Source organism: Sapajus apella, unplaced genomic scaffold (assembly GCF_009761245.1).
Source record: "Sapajus apella isolate SASKATOON/1434 unplaced genomic scaffold, GSC_monkey_1.0 scaffold21, whole genome shotgun sequence".
Classification (NCBI taxonomy): domain Eukaryota; kingdom Metazoa; phylum Chordata; class Mammalia; order Primates; family Cebidae; genus Sapajus; species Sapajus apella.
In genome coordinates this window covers 8,708,020-8,727,226 of record NW_022436961.1, presented here as the reverse complement: position 1 = coordinate 8,727,226, position 19,207 = coordinate 8,708,020, and positions in this window count along the sequence as shown.

Below are 19,207 nucleotides of genomic sequence, written 5' to 3'. Positions count from 1 at the left end.
CCAGAAAAGCCAAATATGCTCCCCTAACTAATCCCATAGGATTTCTTGTTTCTAGTCAGCCCACCTGCAGGTCCCTCATGCCAACAGCCTCCAATCTAGGCACACCTGAAGCCTTCCCTCCTTTCCACTATGAAGCTTCCGTACCTCTCTGCCTGCCTTTGAGTACCTGCCAAAATGCATGTGATTGTGACTGACTTCCTTAGCTACAGCAAGCTCAGAATACATAGCCTTTGCTTGTTCTCATTTGGTTGATCTTCATCTATATCCAGAGAAGAAAGGAAGAAAGAAAACAAGAAAGGGAAAGAAAATAAAAAAATTCTTAATACTAATTGTTATCTTTGTACTCTATTTTCATTTTCTACATATCCAATAAATTGTATTAATAATTTCTTAAGGGCATGGTTTCTTATATATGTGCATACATATAGTTCAATTCCCAGACACTCCTAGCTAAAGGTCATTAATATAGTAAATAATAAATAATATGTTATTAGCTATTAATTACACTATGGTGTTTTGTTTCATTTATTAATTCTTTTGACTTGCATATCAAAATAACCTTATATATGAATTTAATGCAACATCCATCTCAAATTGGGAAGCTAAATTGCATGAATGTAAAATTGCATCTTATAAACGCACAACTGTGGGAAGCCATAATATATCACCCCAAAGTGTTGTGGAACTGAAAACAAATAAGGAGATGCAGATTCAGGAAGCTCTCTGCCTTCCCTCTATCTGCTAAAAGCAGGATATAAATTTATTTTTTTTAAGTATTCTGCCTCCCCTCTACCACAGAGATAAGGTTAACAATTTTAGACCTCTATCGCCTGGAGATTATACCAGAGGAAGCCACATTAACCAGATTTGCTAACCAGCTTTTATCTGCCAGTTATTGTTACACCCTTAAAGACTCAAAATCCCTTTCTTTTCTTTGTCACTTCTCTAAACACTTATGGTTTTTTGTTGAAGTTGCTGTATAAATAAGCTGAGATTCAAAGTCACCTCTTCGAGAACCTCTCACACCCTGGGTCTCTCCCATGTATATGTGAAATATATGTGTTAATAAAACCCCCTATTTTTTTTCTTGTTAAAATGTCTTTTGTAACAGGAATCCCTTCCAACCAAGATTCTATGGAGTTATTCTTTCTTTAGCTAATCATTAACCTTACAAGACTTCTCACTGCTGCTTTTTTCCACACTAAAGTATGCTGTTTTTCATGCTTAAAACAAGTTCTGATGTACATATAAAGTATATTAGTGCATGTATCTACCTCTCATATTTATCAAGAAATCATTTTATAAATTTGGAAAAAAATTATACCCTAGTGTATGCGTTTGATATGGAAAGTAATAAAGTGAATATTATCGTTATGGGGTCTTTGGGGTGTTGCTTTTCTGGTTGGAAACCTCTGTGGCCAGTGGCTCCTTTGTCTAAGTTCTTATCCTATATTCAGAAAGAACGAGGTGCACAGACAAGTAAAGCAAGTCAAAGAAGAGCATTAATGAGTGTTACAACAGCTCAGAGGAGGCCTGTGCTGGGTTGCGGGTAGCTCCTCTCCGCAGGCAGGTTGTCCTATTGAGTGTTCAGATCTCAGAAGAGAGGAGGCCTTGAAGTGGGGGATTTCCCTCTCCAGGCAGGTCATCCTGATGAATGTTCACCTCCTCTCTGCAGCTGGTCAACCCAATGGTCTGCAGCTCTCAGCAGGAAGGAAGCCCTGGAGAAGTCTGTTTTGTTCTAGCTGAGTCCAGGGATTTTCTTCTTTTCAGGGGAAAGAAGGACATGCTGACTAGTCCATGAGCAACAATGAATGGGTCTAGGAAGTATTAAAAGGAAATAAAACCATTAAAAGACTGAGAATTAAATGGTTTTATTTAAACCATTAAATTTAAATAATGGGGGGGTCATTGTTAGACAAGATAATTTGTCCCATTTCTAGAAGACAGAAAGCCAAGAAGACCAAAGTAGAGAATTGATGAGGATGTCAATGAGCATTTATGGAGACCTTATGTCTCTTTATTATATGAAATTTGATATTTTATATGTAAATGTCATTTATTCATTTACTGCATAAATTTGATATTTTAAATGAACTAGGGACTAGACATATTCAAGATGGTGGTTCCATCTTCCCTTCTCTGCCAGCCACATGTACAGTAAGAAGCAGACAAGATGGCACAGATCAACTTGAAAGCCCATTTGCATAAGATTAGGGTGAGTTGACCAGCCTTCATCATGCACTATATAAATGTCATACATGATTGAACCAGTCTGTAAGCCCTATGTAAATCAGACACTGCCTCCTCAAACCTGACTGTAAAATTCAGCACATTTGCCACCAGCAGGTTCTTCCCTCTCAGAGACCCCTCTCTCTATATAGAGAGCTTTTCTCTTTCTCTTCTTTTCCGCCTATTAAACCTCTGCTTCTAAACTCCTCATATGTGTCAGTGTTATAAATTTTCCTCATGCATGACAACAAACCCTAGGGTATACACCCCAGACAGTGTAGCCACTTCATAATGGGGGCTCGTCTGAGATAACAAGTTACAACATACATCAAAACGGTGAGTAGAGGAGCAGACTCCAACTCAATCCTTTCATTTTGAGGCTCTACGCCTCCATTTTAGAACCAAATCGAACCAAATACTGGGCCCCCATTCCACCATTTAAAAACAATTAGAGTGGCTGCCAGCCTTACAAGACTTGAAGGACAGCCTTACTAGGGAGAACATGGAGAATCCCTTGCACCCACGGGTTGCCAGGCATGCTGGCCATGTTTGAACCAGCTTCCTTTCACAGAGGACTTAGCCATCACGTGGTCCTGGAAGAAGTCCTGGGGCAACAGGATTTCTGGCTGGGACTACCCCCTGGTGTTATCCAAAGGCTTTTGGTTCTTCTATCATACCTTCCTACTTTTCTGTCCATGACAGTCATATCTCTTATTCTCTCTGTATATGCAATGTTTGGGAAGTTTTACAGTTCAAGGAAGTAATCTTGTTTGGCAAAATCAGGGAATGTTGTAGTAACCAGGGATATAGCTCAAGGGAAGGCGTCTTTTTGGTTTTTCTAGGAAGAGGGGGTCCCCCGACACAGTGAGCATCACGCTCTGCTCTTTGTCTGGAGAACACATAGCACTTCCAGGTGACTATCTGCTCTTGGTCTGGAGAGCACATGGCAAGGTCAAGAGCGACACCTATTAAAATAGGAATCCTCTCCATGAGACACATCATTTTTCTTTTAGTGAAACATTCTAACTTCCAAATTCTCCCTTTTTGGGCCCCTCTACTAGGGACAAGGCTTTATGCTGCTTCTGTAAATAGGAAAATTCTGTTTCCAACAATTAGGAGTAAAATATCCTCCAAAGACAAATTTTAGTTTCAATATGGTCCCATCAGCAGGAAAATGGCCATTCTGTCCTTACATTGTTTTAAGACACCTAATTTGCTTCCAATTAGAATGGTAGTTAATCAGTAAGGGGATTTTAATTTAGGAAGTTAACTTAAACTATTCTCTAAGGGTAAATACTTTAGCACACCCCATAATAGCAGGATGTAGAACTCAAACCAGCATACTTTCTCCATTAAAAAGGGAAGGGCAACAGTTGCCCAATGCAACAGTCACATAGTCTCTCCTGAGATTCATTTTTAGAGCAGACAGGCAGATGACACAATTCTAGGAAGTCAAAGGGAAATCACAGGCAGAGAATTAGAGCCACATGGGTGACCATAACTAACTCCAGTCTCTTAATTCCTCTGGTTCCATGGCTGGGGGTCATGCCTTCAACCATGGGTGGCACATTCAACATGGTGCTGGGACCCCAAAACCATGGAGGGAAAAACAGCAGGGGGGACAACCCCATTGTCTTCTTCTCTGTACTGGGTCACACCAAAAGGAAGGAGACTAAAGGGATGCCTTTTTCTCACTTCTCTTTATCATATTTGGCCTGAACTCCTCTGGAGTGCATTCTGAAGCACAGGGACTTCTTTGACCCTGAGATTTTGTAGAAAAAGTTGCTCATTTTCTTTTGCACAGGGGCATGGCCTTCTTACTAGATCTTTGCAGGTGTTATGAAATCAACTTAGTCCTTTTAACAATCATATGAGGCAGGCCCAAATGGAATGATTCCCCAAGACTAGAAAAGCAACTTCCAGGGGAACCATTTGAGGCATTGAATGTCACAGCCCTTCCAGTCCCCCTCACCCGGGGCCATCTCCAACCACACCACAAGCTTTTCCACCTCCACCATCTTCAAAATTTCCCACTCCCCACCTTCACTCCACTGAACTCTAGCCCAGGGGACAGTGCAAGACTCTGTTCCAAAAAAAAAGGAAAGATCTGTGGTGGTGTTATCATCTTTGTTTTAGACTATGAACTGTAAACCAGGCTCCTCCCAAAGTTGGTTTGGCCTATGCCCAAAGATGGGCAAGGACAACTTGGGGACTGGAAACAAAATGAAGTTGTTTGGATGTCTTTTACTGTCTCAGTCATAGTTTTGGAATGACAGTTGTAAAAGTGTTTTATCACGCCTTTAAAAATATCTTTTACACTCATAGTTAGGCCATAATCTCATTAAGGCTTGTTGGTTTCACCTGTGAAATTACTTTTTGTAAAGTTCAAAAGCCAAAAACCTTAACTGCTTGACATGGCTGAAGTAGAATAACAAGGGATTTTAATGGATTTTCTTAAAGAGTGCTCAGCTTCATTAAATGTGAGTATTGAAGTTATGGGTATGTTTAAATACTTTTATGTTTTTCTCTTCTTGGATCTTGATTTTCTGGAATAAGGTTTTCTTCTCAGTTGATTGAGTTACTTTTCTCCATTTTTTGTCTTGCCACCCTTAATGGCAGGCCTGAGAGGCCCTAAGATAACTTCTGGTAGAATGGGACTCCTTGGGAAAAACAGAGGAGGCCCCACAGACCCTGTTTTGAGGGAAAAAAAGCCCTCTGTTTTCCTCATGAAATCCAAGAAATTAAAAGTGGATAGATCCCTCTCAAAATCAAAGGCTCTGTTTTTTGTTTGTTTGTTTGTTTTGCATTGTGTTATCTGACAGTTTTAAGTTTTGTGGGTATCACAAATTATCTCGCATTATGAGAGAGCTTTGGCGTGTAATGACTAGGTAGGAAATAGACTTTAAGGGATGGCTAATAGTAGTTATGGAGGGATACTTAACTCTGCACTTTTGAATCAGAGAAGCATGCTCATGGCCACCTGAAAGCTATGGAAACATCCCCTACCCAAATGAGAAATTAGACTCCCATGGTGGATGGGTTGATTACAAAATAAGCCAATTGATTTTTGGTTGCCTTGCAATAAAATCCATTATAAAAGCACTCCACTTTCTTCTTCCACGGTATCTTCCTTCTTTCAAAAATCTAAAATTCAGTACAAAATGGCACCCTTAATTTTGGGGACCTGTCTTTGCCTTCAGCTGTGTCTGCTTAATAGGCTCTAAAAATGAATGCTATCCTGGTCTTTTTCCTCCAAGAGCCTCACTCTGAAGCCAGTAAGCCAATTAAGAAACTGGCAAATGAAAAAATCTTATGAGTGCTGAATCTTCTGTCTCTTTGTGTTGATATATATGTGATGTGTGTAATATCTACAAAAGAGCTCTTACTGATTTGCTTAAAGAGAAATAAGCACTTACATCAAATATTTTTTAGTTCATTTTCCTTAAATCTTTAAGAAATAAAAATAGTATTAAGGATTATTGATAAAATGCAAGTGTTGTCAAAATGAAAATACTAAAATCACGTACTAACCAGGTTTTTCACCAAAAGTAAAAGTGGTTCAGGTTAATCATGCAGCATGTATTTGAGATTACTAAATGGTTTTACATGCAAGGTGTATAAAAACAATAAAATGTATTTTTTAGTAAAAGGTTATAAGAAAGCATGGCAATGTAAATTTTTCCCAAGGATAAGGATTATCTTAAATTTGATAAGATAAAGCTAAAGGTTTAAGTACGTTGTGGAAAGACTGTAAAAATTAGTCTTGCAAAAAAAAGTGTAAACATTAACTAAATTCAAAAGGGTATTACATGGTCTTTTCATAAATTGAGCATTGAAATAAAAGCACAGCAAGGTTGTCTTAAGATGCTAATCTGCCTTTTAGTAAAAGGGTTTATAAAGGATTTGTAAAGATTTCACCTCATGGTCAAATTGGTTATGATTAGATAAAATTTTCTATGATGTTTCATCAAAAGGTGGTTTAACATTAATCAACTTATTCAAGTGTAAAATTTGGCATTGCACAGGATTTACATGAAACAGTAAAGGTTAATGAGAGGTTTTTAACTTTTAAGTTATCATTTTGCAAAATAAATAATTTATAGCAATTGGAATTTTATTTCATAACATCAAATGTTTTAAACTTTCAACATTTAAAAGGTATATCAAACTTCAAGTTTCAGAATTGTCTTTCCTGACGCCTGGCTTTCTTTCATCTTTTCTTCAGATGTCCCCTGAAACATCCAGAGAAGAGGTAAACAAGATTATCTGACATGTTTAGTCACATGAGATTGCCAAAATGATGTTTAATCTTCTTTAGGTTATATTTTGGTGAGTAATACTAACCTATGTTCCAAAATTGTATGGGATTTATGAAATCTAATATCTAAGTATATGCTATCGATCATAATTAAGGTTAAAGTTATTGCAGACCACAGAGATAACTAAACTTCATTGTCAGTCAATGTTTTTAACTGTAACTACCCTGGAAATGTCATTCACAGAGAATTGTTGCCTTGCATTGTTCCTTCTCAAAAGATGGTTTATAATCAAGCTATAGGACTTTAACAGGTGTTCTCAAATGCAAGTTTTTAATAGCTTTGAAGATTCTAACACTGAAATAGAGAAAAAAATATAGGACTCATGAAGAACTGAAATGTTCACAAATATCAAGCAAAGTAAGAGTTGGCTAAATGGACTGCGCTAAGAAAGCTAAAGCAACCTGTTTGACTGTTGATTAGAATATTGCTGATCCTTGTTTGTTTTTCGGAATTAAGGAAACTTATTATGATCTATTGATGGCCTTTAATAAGTGAGTAAGGTATACGCCTGTGAAAAAAACTTGGAGCAAGTTTGTTTATCTAGTTCCTCTAGAATTTGGAAGCTATCTATGGGTACTCTTAACTTATGACAATATAGTTGTTTGCATCAGTGCAATAAGAATCCATTTTTTCTTTGCAACAGGACACAATTGGAACTGGTTATTTTACCAAGGCTTTGACTGGAAGGTTATGTTTTGCCTTAAGGGGTCTATCTCGACTTGCAGAGCTGATAAAAGCCCCCACTGGGGAGAACTGGCATCATGCCCTTGCTTACACAGTCCCTGCACAGGGTTCCTGGCCTGTGGGCATTAAAGAATGTCCCTATCTAACAGGTCTAGGTGATCCAAGTTTATCATGGGTCCTTAAGAGAAAAAGATCACCCAGCTCACAGGTATTTAAGGATACAAACCCCTGGATGGGCTCACCTTTAGAGGCCTTATGTGAGATTCCTTGTGGAACAGAGTTCCATTAAAGCTGATCCAAAGGCCTATGTAGAAATAATTATACTTGCTGCACTTTATGCAAATAATCAGGCCAAGTATAAAACTAAAGTTTATTCTACAAACAACATGGTCCTATCATAATTTGTTTTACCAAAAATAAGGACTAGAGAGAGAAATTGTGCTCCAGAGCTTATTATACATTTGTCATTAAATCCTATTCTCATTAATTGATTTTAAGCTTTCTGCCTACATTGTAGACTTACCCAGCTTATTCCTGTGAATCAAGTGGTGAACTCTTAAAACTTGGAATAAATAAAAAGGAATGAGAAATGTGAAAATCTGGATAATTATGCTAGTTCTGGGCAATTAACCTGCAAATTCTGACAGGTAATGAAAGTGAGTAGAGTGCCCATAACCTGGAGGATTCTTTGGGAAAATAAAATAAAGCCAAGAAATGTCATGGACCCCCAAATGGAACCCTAAGAGGGTTGGGGAACCCTTCTCCTGTGTCCTGTACTCTGAGGAAACCTGTCGAGGTTCTTGAATTGTTTGGTGATAGCAGATGTTATTAATAGGCAGGCACTGAATGGTCTCTTAATAGTAACAGGAAGTGGGGTTTCCAAGTAATTAACTGAAAAAAGTAAAAGTCATCTTTCTTGTACCTCAAATGCTGAAGCAAATCATAGATCTTATATCAAGAAAAAATTATGAGCTGAAGGGCCTGAGTCTTTGTGAAACAAGCTTCTCAGTTAGAAAGTCCAGCTTCATTTTCCCTGCTTCCTTTCTTATCCCAAACTTAGAGATTAATATGACTAGAGAAATAAAGCTGCACTGCTGAATATTTTACAGGCCTGGGTAAGATCAATCATTACATGCTTCTGGATGGGCCTCATTCACACTTTCAAGCAAATTATAAAACAGCTTTAAAGGTATGTATGGAGGCTAGAAGATGGAGAGGTGAAGGGAGGCTCTGCTCTATTGTAATAGAAATAATACCCTGTAAATACATGCAAATATTACAGGAGGCAGGATTGGAAGAAAAATGACTATAGCCTAAATGTAATCTCACAGAACATCTAGCATAATTGTTTGCATGCAATAGGTACTCAATGACCATCTGGTGAATTAAGACATAAAAGCAAGAGTAAGCAATGAAGAACATCATGGGGTCCTCCACCAGGAATTGTGAATATGTGTCCTGATTTTCTGTTCACCAAGCATAGGATATCAACAGACTGTTTCCTGTTTCTCTCCTACCCTTTCAGTTTGACGTTTCATCATTTTATTGCTAGCTCTATAATTTCTTCCTAGATAGAAAAAGCAAACCTGTGTATCTCTTTATTTCAGGAGTTGTTATGGTAGGTTTATACATAAAAAAAGGCTGATATAGCAAGGTACACTGGGAATTTGTTGATTTCACTGTTCTTTATTTTTTCTAGTTGTCTCACTTTACCAATATAATTTCAAAGTGGCCCAAGCAATATCATTCCAAGATGGTAAATTGCTTTAAATTATGCTATCTATCTATTTCAAGCTGAGTTAAACCTCATTCCATGATTAGCTAGTTCTTATATGGAAGTAAATACTTTGTGCTTGCTTTAATCTTTTTGCCATGTCTTCATGCAACAGAAGAGATAATTCATCAACCAATGGAATAATATCATTTAAAAAGATCTGGGAAAGTTTGATCTTACCTGTAGGAAAAGTGATACTTCATGTTAATGTTTTGCAACTGCCTTTTGGCCATTCTTTCCTTGCCTGGGGATCTGACCAGAGTGCTGAAGTCTTGTGTGTCCTTTCTCTGGAGCCTAGGGCAACTTTCCATCCAACTCTTTCTCCAAGAATATTCCCACTCCCAAGGCAATGCCTGTCCCTCAGCACCAGTCAAATTCCAAAGAGAACTATTTACAAGTTCCCTGAACCATTCATTCTCTCTAGTAATCATTTATCACCCTCAACAGAGTTCATCTCTGCTCCTTTCATAACTTGTTTTGCCCTGGTGATAGTAAAGCTTCTGAACTATGTGATTTTCTCCTTGTACACGTTAATAAATTTGTATGCCTTTTCTCCAATGATAATTGCCTCATGGGTTCTTCCTGCCAACTGCAGTGAGACCGCCATTGCAAAATTATAACTGAGACAGTGAAAGAGATTTGACCTAACCAACTCCATCTTGCTTCTAACCTCCAAGCTGTCTTTGTTCATTCCTGGGCATAGGCTGACCTAACGTTCTGAGGAACTTAGTTTATTGTTTAAAATAAAGAGGATACCAGCTCTTTCCCAAAACAAACCTCTTTTTTGCCTGGAGACTAGACTGCCTTTGTAGGGCTAACAAATTAGCTACAAGAGTAAAAATTATGATTTAGGAGTCATGCAGCTGGAGGTTGCAAGATTCTGACCCTCCCTAAAGAGCTCCTAAGATCAGTGCTTGAGATATTTTGCAGAACTTGCACTTCATGAATCAGCTGGCACCACGCAGATTGATTAACTGGCTCATCTGATCTTGTGCCCCTCACCCAGGAACTGACTAAGCACAAGAGGACAGCTTTAATTCCTTATGATTTCATCTCCTACCTAAACAATCAACACTCCTGGCTCACTGGCTTCCCCTCACCCACCAAATTGTCCTTAAAACTCTGGTCCCTGAATACTCGGGGAGACTGATGTGAGTAATGATAAAACTCCAGTCTCCCACACAGCTGGTTCTTTGTGAATTACTCTTTCTCTGTTGTAATTCCCCTGTGTAGAAAGCAGGCAAGGTGAACCCATTCGGCGGTTGCACAAAGCCAAAACCAACTCACTTAGATTATAGCATTGCAATAAAGAGTTTAATTAACAAAGATCAATCACAACATGTGGGAGACAGTAATTACTCAAATCAATAGCCCCCAAAATTTGGAGACAGGGTTCAAGGGTAGTTTGGTGGGCAAGGGGCTAGGGGAATGGGTGGTGCTTATTGGTTGGGAATGCAAACATAAAAGTGTGGAAAATGGTCCTCATGCACTGCATCCTGTTGGGGCCACAGGACTTATTAAGCCAAGAGTCATCTGGATGGAGCCATTCATTCAGAAATACAAAATCCTGAAAAGACATCTGAAAATACCAATCTTAGGTTTCACAATAGTGATTTGGGGATGTTGCAAATCTTATATTACCTCCAGAATAACAGCTGGAAATTAACAGAACTCAGGCCCCTCTCCCAAACTGGTGGCCTTTTATTAGTTTTATAAAAGTGGTTCAGAACTGGGAAAGAGCTGTAATCATTTAAACTATAAACTAAATTTCTCCCAAAGCTAGCTTGGCCCAAGCCTGGGAATCACCTAGGGCAGTCTGGAAGTTAAAAAACAAGATGAGGGTTGGCTGGATCAGATTTCTTTCACTGTCATTATTTCCTCACTGTTATAATTTTTGCAAAGATGGTTCCAAAGTTAACCTACCTTTGTAAGTTAATTTTTCAGTGAAACTTCAGAGGGCAAAGGGAAAGTTTATCCATTTTCTCCCTAAACGGGTTAGAGATTTAAAAAAGTAACATACTAGGTCAAATACAGCATATGCATAATTGGCTTTATTTTTTTGGCATCTTAGGTCACATAAAGTTACACTTTTATTATTACTATTATAAATAAATATATTTTATGAAAATAAGGCTATTCCAAAATCTTTGCTTCTACTCACTGTAAAATTCTATCATTTTATGATATAAAGATTAGGAGAGACTACAGATAATTATAAGAGATTTGCTTACTCAAATTAAGTGGGCTAAGAAGAAGTGAGTGGGCTAAGAAGAAGTTTCTGCCTATAATATTGAGAACACTGTCAACAAGATCAAGCTGGAGCAGCTGTTTGTATTACAAGATGATTGTATTTCAAAAGCTGATGAACTTTAGTTAGTATAACTATGGCAATGGCAAAGACAAATGCTCACAGAAAATGTTCTCTTTCCTTCCGTGTGAATGTTTCCTGTCCTAAGGCCTCTCAGGATTAGAAACTAGATCCCTTTTCATGGCATCAGCCCTATTCAAAGATGTCAGCAGGGTGTCAGGAAAGAGGCACTCTGCAAGTGGAGCTGCCTTTCTCCCCCAGGGAGGCCACTGCTCTTTGCAGGTGATGGGTAGGAGGTGTAATTCTTACATTTAATGGAATCCCTGAAATTTGAAGCTTTCAGTTAACATCTGGTTGTGAAAGAGAAACACTTGGCCGGCTATTTTTCTGCTGCTGGCTAGCTGGCTGAGTTAAAGAACTTCCTGTTCACCTCCTCAGTTAAGGTAGCATGAGTGAATGGTTCAGTTTCATTCACCCCAGCAGGGGAAAAAGCCGGCAGGAGGAACCTACTCAAAGTGCAGGGACTCATGACAGCTGGTTCCTGCCGTTCTCAGCCTGTGCTCTCTAATCAGGTAGCTGTTCAATTATGTCCAATGAACCCTAGCTGAGCAATTAAAAAAGCAAACGCTTCCCCAGAATGGCATGACTGCAAAAATTGATAACTTCACCCTTTGTGACTTAAGGCAGAGTGTAAGCTGTTTAAATGTTACCCTGGAGCCATGGCTTAGGAGAGCTTTAAAGAAGGCTTATCCTACTCAAAGGGAAGAGGCTACAAGTAACACACACAGGGCAATAGAAAATTCTTGAACCATCGTTACATCTCTCTCTTCTTCTGATTTTCCCTTCTCAGTGAAAATTATATCTTTCTAGTAATAATGGCAAATGTCATTGCACTTGCTTTGACTGGCCGGTATTTCAGTAAAATTTCATGCCCCACTGTATTTCCTTCTTTTGCTTTTAGACGTTGGTGTTGTTTTGATTCTAGAACTGATAGAACAAAGGGTCATTTTCTTGGTCACTGGTTCTCTCTATATTTTGCATTCTTTTCTCTTTCCTCTCTCCTGTATGATCCCTAGCCACTTCAAATGATCCCAAGGCTTTTCAAAACAAGAAGCTTAAAAAGAAACTATGCAAACAGAGCACAATGGCACAAAATAGAGCCTTGAACATGCCATCTTGTTAATGCATTTAAGTGGTGTTAGAGCATTGAGTACAGCTTTTCCTGAGAACAGTTGGTAGTAGATATATTTGTATTTTCGGAAAGAGATGCCATTATATTATCACCAATAAAAGGTCCTGATCCAGATCTCAAGAGAAAGTTCTTGGATCGTGTACAAAATATAATTCAGAGCAAATTCATAAAGTGAAAGCAAGTTTATTAAGAAAGTAGAGGAATAAAAGAATGGCTACCTCATAGACAGAGCAGGCTCAAGGACTGCTAGTTGCCTATTTTTATAGTTATTTTTTGATTATATGTAAAACAAATGGTGGATTATTCATGCCTCCCCTTTTTAGATCATATAGGGTTTAAATGATGTTGCCATGGCTTTGTAAACTGTCATGGTGCTGGTTGGAGTGCAGCAGTGAGGATGACCAGAGGTCACTTTGGTCACCATCTTGGTTTTGGTGGGTTTTAGCTGGCTTATTTATTGCAATCTGTTTTACCAGCAAGGTCTTTATGACCTGTATCTTGTGCTGACTTCCTATCTCATCCTGTGACTTAGAATGTATAACCCTCTGGGAAAGCAACCCAGTACTCTCTGCGTCATTTTATCCAGCCCCTATTCAAGATGGAGTTGCAATGCATCTCACAATATCATATCAGACTCTTAAAAATATTGTGAAACTTTTGACTTAGGAGATTCCATATACAAAGCTCTATTACTAGGGGATAACATGCAAACACACACATAGACTCAAAATGAAGGGATGGAAGAAGATCTACCAAGCAAATGGAGAGCATAAAAAAGCAGGAGTTGCAATTTTTGTCTCTGATAAAATCAATTTTAAATCAACAAAGATCATAAGAGACAAAGAAGAACACTCCATAATGGTGAAAGCATCAACACAACAAGAAGAGATAACTATCCTAAATATATATGCACCCAATGCAGGAGCCTCCAGATACATAAAGCAAGTTCTTAGTGGCCTACAGAGACTTAGACTTCCACACAATAATAGTGGGAGATTTTAACATTCCACTGTCAACATTAGACAGATCAACGGGACAGGAAATCAACAAGGGTATACCGGATTTGAATGCAGAACTGGAACAAGTGGACCTAATAGACATCTGCAGAACTCTCCACCCCACAGCCACAGAATATACATTTTTCTCAGCATCACATCACACTTACTCTAAAATTGACCACATAATTGGAAGTAAATCACTCCTCAGCAAATGCAAAGAAACAGAAATCATAACAGTCTCTCAGACCACAGAGCAATCAAATTAGATCTCAGGATTAAGAAACTAATTAAAAACCACACAACTTCATGGAAAATAAACAACTGGCTCCTGAATGTTGACTGGATAAACAACGAAATGAAGGTAGAAATAAAGATGTTCTTCGAAACCAACGAGAATGAGAGCATAACATACCAGAATCTCTGGGACACATTTAAAGCAGTGTCTAGAGGGAAATTTACATCAATAAATGCCCACACGAGAAATGGGGAAAGATCTAAAATTGACACCCTAATGTCAAAATTAAAGAGCTAGAGGAGCAAGATCAAAAACACTCAAAAGCTAGGAGAAGACAAGAAATAACTAAGATCAGAGCAGAACTGAAGGAGACAGAGACACAAAAAACTCTTCAGAAAATCAATAAATCCAGGAGCTGGTTTCTCAAAAAGATCAACAAAATAGACCACTAGCCAGATTAATAAAAAAGAAAAGAGAGAAGAATCAAATAGATACAATAAAAAATGATAAATGGGATATCACCACCACCGCCAATCCCACGGAAATACAAACTACCACCAGAGATTACTGCAAACGACTCAATGCACATAAACCAGTAAACCTGGAAGAAGTGGATACAATGGAAACAAAAGCCAAAATAGACAATTGAGATCTAATTAAACTTCAGAGCTTCTGTACAGCAAAAGAAACAAACATTAGAGCGAATCAGCAACCAACAGAATGGGAAAAACTTTTTGCAATCTACCCAACTGACAATGGGCTAATATCCAGAATCTACAAAGAACTAAAACAGATTTACAAGTAAAAAGCAAACAAACCCATTCAAAAGTGGGCAAAGGATATGAACAGACAATTTTCAAAAGAAGTCATATATGAGGCCAACAAACATACGAAAAAATGCTCATCATCACTGGTCATTAGAGAAATGCAAATCAGTGCTCGCTTCGGCTGCACATATACTAAACTTGGAGAAATGCAAATCAAAACCACATTGAGATACCACCTCACACCAGTTAGAATGGCGACCATTAAAAAATCTGGATACAACACATGCTGGAGAGGATGTGGAGAAATAGTATCACTTTTACACTGTTGGTGGGAGTGTAAATTAGTTCAACCATTGTGGAAGACAGTGTGGCCATTCTTCAAGGATCTAGAAATAGAAATTCCATTTGATCCAGCAATCCCATTCCTGAGTATATAGCCACAGGATTATAAAGTATCCTATTATAAAGACATATGCACATTCATGTTCATTGCGGCACTATTTACAACAGCAAAGACTTCAAACGAACCCAAATGCCCATCAATGATAGACTGGTCAAAGAAAATATCACACATATACACCATGGAATACTATGCAGCCATAAAAAACGATGAGTTTGTGTCCTTTGTGGGGACATAGATAAACCTGGAAACCATCATTCTCAGCAAACTCACACAAGAACAGAAAATCAAACACCACATGTTCTCGCTCATAGGTGGGTGTTGAACAATGAGAACACATGGACACAAAGAGGGGAGCATCACACACTGATGACCATTGGGTGTGGCTATGGGAGGGATAGTGGGAGGGACAGCGTGGGGAGGAATGTCAGGTATAGGTGATGGGGGGAATGTTGAAAACAAACCACCTTGCCATGAATGTACCTATACAACAATCTTGCATGATCTGCACATGTATCCCAGAATTTAAAGTACAATTAAAAAAAGAAAGAAAGAAAAGAAAAGAAAAATAATTAACAAAATGGTGGTAAGTCCCATTTCTGGTCCTAAAATATATGATTCGTTATGTCATATATTTTTAATGAGTGACCCCAATGGAGTATTATTTTGTATTTTGATCGCTGTGACAGATATAATATAATGACTATATTTTGGCGAATAGCTCTGTCAGCAGCCCTTATTAGAGTGCTACATCACAGGCTACATGATGAGGTAAGCATTCTCCCTCTTAGCCACACATATAACCAACCTTGGCAATGTCAGGAAAAGAGAACAACACTAATGAATAAGCATCTTGAGATGTTTCTAGATGAACATCTAGATAGTTTCCAGTACTGTACCAAGTATTTCTCTGATATTTAGATGTTCGTGAGCAAATATATAAGGTGTCATCAATTATTTATTGTTGCCCACAATCTAAAAATGTGTCTTACCTTAAGATGAAGGTAAGGTGTGAAGTCCAATGAAAAGAAAAATTATGTGTAGGTGGGTTTTTGGTGGGTGTGTGCTTGTGTGAGCATGCCATGTTAAAGAAGAGGTGAAAATTATCTTCTCTTTACCCAGATATGTTTCTCGCTACCTTTCCTTCTGAAGTTTTTTCCCCCTGGAATTCCATGTTTGAATTATTCCTTCTTATCTTCAAAAACATAAGCCTTAATTAGGTTCCTGATTTTGAACACAGTTACAGACACAGCATCAAACTATCCTTCTGATTATGATACAATTAAAGGAAGAGATATGGTCACATTAAACAAGAAGTTATTATATGACTTTGGAATGTGCCTGCATGAACTTCACAATCTTAAAACTCTTTCTTTCTTTCTTTCTTTTTAATGGAGTCATGCTCTTGTCACCTAGGATGGCACAATCTTGGCTCACTGCAATCTCCGCCTCCTGGGTTAAAGTGACTCTTCTGCCTCAGCCTCCCTGGTAGCTAAGATTACAGACAACTGCCACCACGCCTGGCTAATTTTTTTTTGTACTTTTAGTGGAGACAGGTTTTCGCCATGTTTACCAGGTTGGTGTCGAACTCCTGACCTCATGATCTGCCCACGTCGACCTCCCAAAGTGCTGGGATTACAGGTGCAAAAAACTATTTCATTATTTCCTTTGCATGGAGATGAATGAGTTTTCGTTGAAGGTGGTGACTCAGGGCTGATCTCGGACATGAATTGTTGCAGACTCTGCCCTGTCACACTGGTCTCATTGGCCTATAGTTATTATTATCCATTCCACACTGAAAGTACGCAGACTTTGAGTGAAGATGGGATGGTGGTGAGCCCAAAGGCTAGTCTTAAATTAGTTAGTTCCCAGGGATGCCTGGAATTGTCCCGTTGGATTCTTTCCTATCTACTGTAATTGCCTAAAAGTGTGTTGGGAATATCTCACATTAACACTCGTTTTCTCAAGAATGATAGAGGTCAATGCTGCTATGGTAAAATTCCTCGAAATAAATTCCTTTGATGATTCATGTGTAGTTTGTGTAGCCAAAATGGCTATAATGACTCTCAGAACAACTGGGGATGGTCAATGGCATATGCTAAGTCTTCCCACAAACTCCCCCACAGAAAAGGCCAGAATGCTCATTCCTGTAAGGCTGTATTACTTACAATAGTCTCCTTCATGAGGACCTGAAGGTGAGTGAAGAAAATGACTTCAAAAGAGAGTGTCGGGATGGGACTCGGCTTCCTCTTTTTCTAGCATAAACATTATTTCCTTCATAAATTATCCTTTGCAGGTATCATACCCTTCCCATTTGGTCCACCCTGAGATTTTCAGGTGATGCTGCAAAATGACTAGATGTTTAGTTAGTCTACCCATTGGGAGAGCTATGGGAATACTTTCTAGTTCCAGTTGGGTGAACAGTGGGATGGCAGGGAACACAGTTCTCTTCTGCACATGCTCAGTGTCCCTTCAGTCTTTCCATGTGGTGTCTTTTGACATAGTGTGACAAGCATCTAGAAAATACTTTCCAACCTTAAGTCTTTTTGCAATCGGATATTTGGTCCTGAGTCAGTAGATACCATGGAAACTTCCAGGCATGTCTCGCCTTTTCCTTTTCTTTTCTTTCAACCATCTCAAAATTACCTGTTTCCTCTTTCTAACATTAGAGATTGCATATTCTCATCACAAAAATCTATCAGCTCTACATTTCATATACAAAAATTACATACATATATGTGTGTGTATATATATGATTGTGAGTACATGTGCATATTTGTGTGTACAACCGAAAATGTAACCCCAAGTACACTAGGCCCATGACACACACTAGAAAATTTTGCCCGATACATTTCTTCCCCTAGCTTAGATTCATACTCACATTTGTGTATCAAGGGAACTGAAAAATCCTCCAGTCAATCTTGTTACTTTATTAATACAACTCAGAATTTGTTCATTTATTTGCATAACATCATATAGAACAAATATTATGCAGGCATATTCAAAATCGTTGTTACAAAAAAAACAAATAGTACATAGTCCCAAGAACTTAGTTTCTAAAGACAGTGCCTAAGGTAAAAGTCTCATATGACAAAATATTTTAAACAATCTAATCATACTCGTTGTAGTGAGATACTCACATTAGAGGTGGCAGAAAGAAAATGAGATTGACTGACAAACAGATCTTTATGTCTGCTTACTTGCCTGTTGGTAGACATATGATCACTGAGGGAACAATGGGATAATACACCTGTGATCTTAGATAAAATTTCTCTGTTTTTTTTCTGATCAAATGCATTTTTGATATTTAATACATTACACATGTATATGATGCAACCTCATAGTAGTCCTTTGAACCATCAACATACTCTTCCCTCATGTAGAAATGTAGTTACTCTTACTAATCATTTGTATAACCTTTAACATGTATTTTAAAACCGATCTTTGGCAGAATTGTGGAACTTAGAAATATTGTCACTTTAGAGTTGAAGCCTTTCATACTCTAGTGAAAAGAGCAGGGAATTTGAAGTCAGAAGTGATATGATTTGGCTCTGTTTCTCCACCCAAATCTCACCTTGTAGCTTCCACAATTCCCATTTGTTGTGAGAGGGACCCAGAGGGAGATGATTGAATTATGGGGTGGGTCTTTCTCATACTCTTCTCTTGATAATGAATGGGTCTCATTCAATATGATGGTGTTAAAAGTGGAAATTTCACTACATAAGCTCTGTTTTCTTTGCCTGCTGTCATCCAGGCAAGATATGACTTGCTCCTCCTTGCCTTCTGCCATGATTGTGAAGCCTCCCCAGCCATGTGGAACAACTGTAAGTCCATTAAACGTCTTTTTTGTCCCAGTCTCAGGTATGTCTTTATCAGCAGCATGAAAATGGACTAATACAAGAGGACTCTGGGTAAGTCTCAGCTATGCCACTGTTTAGCTGCATAAATTTGAATAAGCTATGTAAATTCTGCCTGAGTTTCAACTTCTTCATAGATAGAAGCAGAGATTGTTATTATCTGCATCAGAGGGTTATTAGAAAAAAATGAGCTAAAGGAAAATGAATTGTGAATGTTCAAGATCCATATAAACAGCATTGTCTCTGGAAAAACTTCAGCTAGTTAGGAATCCCACTATGTGTCCTAACCCTGACCAAAAGCCTAGGTAGTTTCTCACATACAAAATTCTCCTTTCTCTGTCTTCCATACCTCGCTTCCTTACTCACAGCTAACTATGCACGAGAGGCTCAAATTGATAAAGCAATGTAAATCCAGGTATATGTTATAACTAAGTGTTGTAACAG